Genomic DNA, 4,716 nt, shown 5'->3' on the forward strand with positions numbered 1-4,716 from the left:
GAGAGAAAGGGCAGGGGGAGGGGCAGAGGGAGAAGGAGAGAAGCAGACTTCCTGCTGAGTGCAGAGCCAGACAGGGCTCAATCCCATGACCCTGAGATCATGACCTGAGCTGGCATCAAGAGTTGGACACTTAACCTACTGGGCCACCCAGGCAACCCCATTCATTCTTTTATTTTTTGCATCAGCTCAGGTTGGTGTTATGGAACTGCAGCCATGGAAAGAGAATTTTAAGTGAAAATGCACGGGCCTTGGCAACTGATTATGTGGACTTGACCTAGTTTGCATTCCTAATTCCCCCAAATGAGGCTATTCTTAGATAAGGACTTGAGAGTAGGTATTTAATATAGAAAGTTAGGGAAACACCAGTAGGGAAGTGAAGAAGTGAGACAGGGAAGGGCAAGTGGCCAATTAAGGGTATTATCAAGTCAGTTATTATTCTGGGCAACTGGAACGTAATCCTCCTTGGGAAAATGGGAATTCAGTTATCCTAACCAAGAGGTGAGGAATCCATGGTGTTTATACAACCTACTGTTGTCACTGGTGGAGGAATGGTTCCAAGAGGTAATCTGCCACCATTTCCAGCCTGTCACATGGATGGGTTTAGTTTTATATTGATGAGCAATACGTTATCCCAAAACTTAGTGGTTTAATATAATGATACACATTTATTATCTCCTACTGTTTGTGAGGGTTAGGGATTTGGAATAGCTTAGCTAGTTAATTCTGGCTTGAGTTTCCCCTTGAGGTTGCAGTGAAAAAATCGGCAGGACTTTAATTATCTGAAGACTTGACTAAAGGTGGAGGATCTAAGATAACCCATTCAAGTGGTTGGCCAATTCCTCTCCATGTAGACCTTTGCACTAGACAACTCCAGGGTCCTCACGGTGTATGTCTTATGCCAGTGAGTGATCCAAGACAGAGCGTGGCCGCAGTGCCTTTTATGACCTAGTTTTCAAAATCACATTGTCATTTCCACCACATTCCATTTGATAGAAGCAAGTCAAGTCATGAAGTCTGGCCCACATTCAAGAAGAGAGGAGGGAAGAGTGTCAAAGGATCTGTGAACATGTTCTTTAAGCCATCACAGCAGGCAAGGCGGGCTTTGGCAGCCAGAGATGGCCCTCAGGGCAAAGAAACGCAGGTGCTTCTGGAAGTCAGGCAGGCTGAAGTAGGTAAGAGCAAAGGAGAATGGCTAGGGCACCAATAGCGCCCTCTACAGGAATAAGTAAAGATGAGACTAACCCATTTTCAAGTCATGAGGAAACTGACCTATTTGATGGGAAGTTAACAAAGTGATATTGCAAAGGGCATGGAGAAAAAGAAGGGGGTGATTATTTGGGACCTTTTAAGGATCAGTCTGCTGCAACCACTAAGAAAGAAACCACTAACTGTAGGATGTACTCCAGGTTCAAAGGTGTGAATATTAAAAAAAAAAAAGAAGGCGTGAATATGAGAGGAAAAAAAAAAGACATCTTAGAATCAACAAATACAACAGTTGCACAAAGAATTTCAGAGTTTTACATATACAGTTGTTGCAAAAAACCCCCACAAAAACCTAAATTTTACCTTCTATCTTTTATAGATACCCTTAAATATTAAGCATAGTCAGTAGTATAATATGGAGTTGTAGGTTTGGGTCCTTACAGGGCCATATCTCAAAATTTGAATGAGTCACATTTTAATCTATCAGAACCTCAATCTTTCAGGTGCAAAATGGGGATAGAGTACTGTTTTGCCTCTCTTACAGATTAAATTAAAAATGAATTTAAAATCATCTTAAAATTAAAATTTTATCAAAATGTAGGGGGCAGGTGCCTATGATGAATGTGCAGAAGCTGCCAGAAAACTCACAGGTAGCCTGGAAGAAAAATGAACATTTTCTCTTTGGAAGCTCCAGAAAAAAGAAGGTACTCCTTCCTTATCCTGCTAGTCAAACTAGAGTGATTCCTGCATTTTAAAGAAATTTCTCCGCTTAAAGACAAACTGGGAAAAATTGAGCGATGGTGGCTGGGGACTTGAGGGTAGTCCCCCGCAAGCCATTTCTGCACAGAAATGAATTGAAGAAGGAAAAACCAAAATCCCATTGGTTCCTTTTCTAGCCGGTGACATAAACACAGGCACAGGAGAGCCCCATCCCTCATTGGTTGGAGCCAGCAACCTGGAAATTTTTCACACATGGTTGTTTCCTAACGGGGTCTGCACAAACCGAAACAGACAGAACTTGGGGCTTTTAGCCAGAAAAGCCTGTGCTGCCACTTGGGGAGCAGAAAGCTCCTGATATCAAGAAATGACACACACCTGAGCAGGTCTGATATATATTCCTTTCTGCAGAGGGCAGTGGAATACATTCCTGGGCCATTCATCATGTTGCTAAAATTAGATCCTGCTTAGAAGGAATGATATATTACTGATTACATAATAAAGATAGCTATATTTCTCATGAGAAACAGAAGGGAGAGATATATTTAGGCGTAGGGCAAATATATCCTTGATATGAAAAATGGATTCATTAAGTATTTAATCTTTATACCGTTCCTGTGAAATAAATGCACACATACATCACACGTGTTTTAAAGTGACTTGATAATTAATATTGTTACACTTGAGAAAAATCCTGGCCCTCCATCGAGAAGTCATGTCAGGAGTCAGAGATGGCAGGCCGAGGCTCGCTTGAGTTTCCCCTTGAGGTTGAACAAGGCAGCTTGGATGCACTTCCAAAGCCAAGTGAACCAACCCATGTACATGGAGGGAGTGATGTGTGGATCTGCATTGCAATTTCTTTTTTTTTTTTTTTTAAGATTTTATTTATTTATTTGACAGAGATCACAAGTAGGCAGAGAGGCAGGTGGAGAGAGAGAGAGAGGAGAAAGCAGGCTCCCTGCCCAGCAGAGAGCCCAATGTGGGACTGGATCCCAGGACCCTGAGATCATGACCTGAGCCAAAGGCAGAGGCTTAACCCACTGAGCCACCCAGGCACCCCATGCATTGCAATTTCATCGTCTTTTTGGTGAGGCTCAGTGGGAGGCACGGGGGCCTTTCCTGAAGTAGATGCCTTGTACATTTCTAAGGGTCATGGACATGACAGCTGAGACGATGTTTGGACCAAAAAGCCTCTGTTAATTGAGTAAACCTTCATTTTCCCCTTTTCACAAATAAACCCTTCCCCTCTCTGTCTCATTCCATTTCTCTCCTCCTAGATCCTTGCCATACAAGGCAGCCCTCATGTTTCTGAAAACCTGTAGCTGCCGAAGAGGAGGCGTTTCCAGATATCCTGGTGGTGATATTCCAACTTAAAACAAACACAAGTGTGTTTGACTGGAGTTTAAACAAACACACAGATTTGTAGCCCCTCAGGTGTCAAAGATCAGTAAAAACAAATCTGGATGGAATGAAAGAAGGACATAATTCTAAGAATAATAGCTTTGAATAGTAGATTGACCTAACTAAAGATTATTTGAAAGAGATTATGGGGAGGAGAAAAGCATGAACAAGCTAGGAGTTAAGAGCTCACTGCTTGTATGTTTATGCTGCAGGAAAAGAACACAGATTTTGAAGTCGAGATGGGCTTGGGTTCTGGTCCCAGCTCTGACGTCTCCCAGCTAAGGGATTTTTAGGAAAGTGACTTAACCTATTTGGAGCTCTCCTTCGTCTGTAATATAAAAACGAAAATCCTCGAGCCAGATGGGTCTACGAGTTGAGTTCATGCACTGTATTAAGATGCTGGATTCTCTGCCCCCTCACCTCCATCCACTTAGATGAGCACAAGAGGGTAGGGACAGGAAATCTTTTCCTCTCGGGGAAGGAAACAAACCAATAACAAAACTGCTTCCTCTACTGTACCAGGCTAGAGGGAGACATTAAAGTTCTAGAGAACTTGTGGGGCACCTTCATGGGGAAAGTCCTCAAAGGAGTCCGAATCAGCTAGGCTCTGCAGCCCTCAGAACCATCCCCCGCCGCACCAAGGCTGAACGCAATCAAGGTTCCTTTCTCTTTCATGCTATTTGCCCAGTGTGGGTCAGCAGGGGGCTGAGCTCTTGTAAGGTCACCCAGGGACCCGAGGTTTCGCCATCTTTGGGTGCCACCATCTGAACATGAGGTTCATAATTTGAGGGTGGGGGGGTATGAAGGACAACAATAATGACAAAATAAAACAGTGGCTCTTGACTGCTTCCATAAGGAAGTGATGGATGACATGTCCTCTCATGTTTCAAAGGGTGAGGGAAATGCAATCCCCCCAGGTGCCCCGAGAAGAGGGGATTCAGAGCTGAAGCCCCTTGTGCCAGAAGACAAGGTATGAACCCAGGGCACCCGGTGCCACTGGGTCTGCGTAGGCCTTCTAATAACGCCAGCTGTGGTTGCAGAAGCCCCTGCTTCCATGGGAGAAGGCAGCTTTGCCATGTAGACCTACACATCCAGGGCAGGATCTCAGCCAAGCCCCTTCTCTCCTCTGGCTCATGCCTGCTAGTGGCATTGCGAGGTTTCCACTAGTGACTGATCTAAATAGTTTGCACATCTTTCTCGTGCCACACTGAGTTGCCACATTTTGGACACTTCACGGCAATGCAATCATCACTGTGATTTTGTCACATCTTATTCTCACCTCAGATCAAAGGAAACTCCCTGTGTAGCCGATGTTCCTACGATGTCTGCTTCTTTCCAGAAACACTCCATCAGTACCTCCCCTGTTGGCCTCCCACCTGGGGTTGACCAATGGCA

At 44.3% G+C, this 4,716-nt stretch overlaps 1 long non-coding RNA gene across 1 annotated transcript; it reads left to right on the forward strand.

The window, feature by feature from the left end:
• The first annotated feature begins 1,039 nt into the window (after positions 1-1,039).
• On the forward strand, positions 1,040-3,394 carry LOC116579467. Its single transcript, XR_004281286.1, has 3 exons — positions 1,040-1,172; positions 1,805-1,907; positions 3,198-3,394. It is a non-coding gene; the product is annotated as an uncharacterized LOC116579467 (long non-coding RNA).
• Positions 3,395-4,716: the final 1,322 nt, after the last annotated feature.

Source organism: Mustela erminea, chromosome 19 (assembly GCF_009829155.1).
Source record: "Mustela erminea isolate mMusErm1 chromosome 19, mMusErm1.Pri, whole genome shotgun sequence".
Taxonomy (NCBI): domain Eukaryota; kingdom Metazoa; phylum Chordata; class Mammalia; order Carnivora; family Mustelidae; genus Mustela; species Mustela erminea.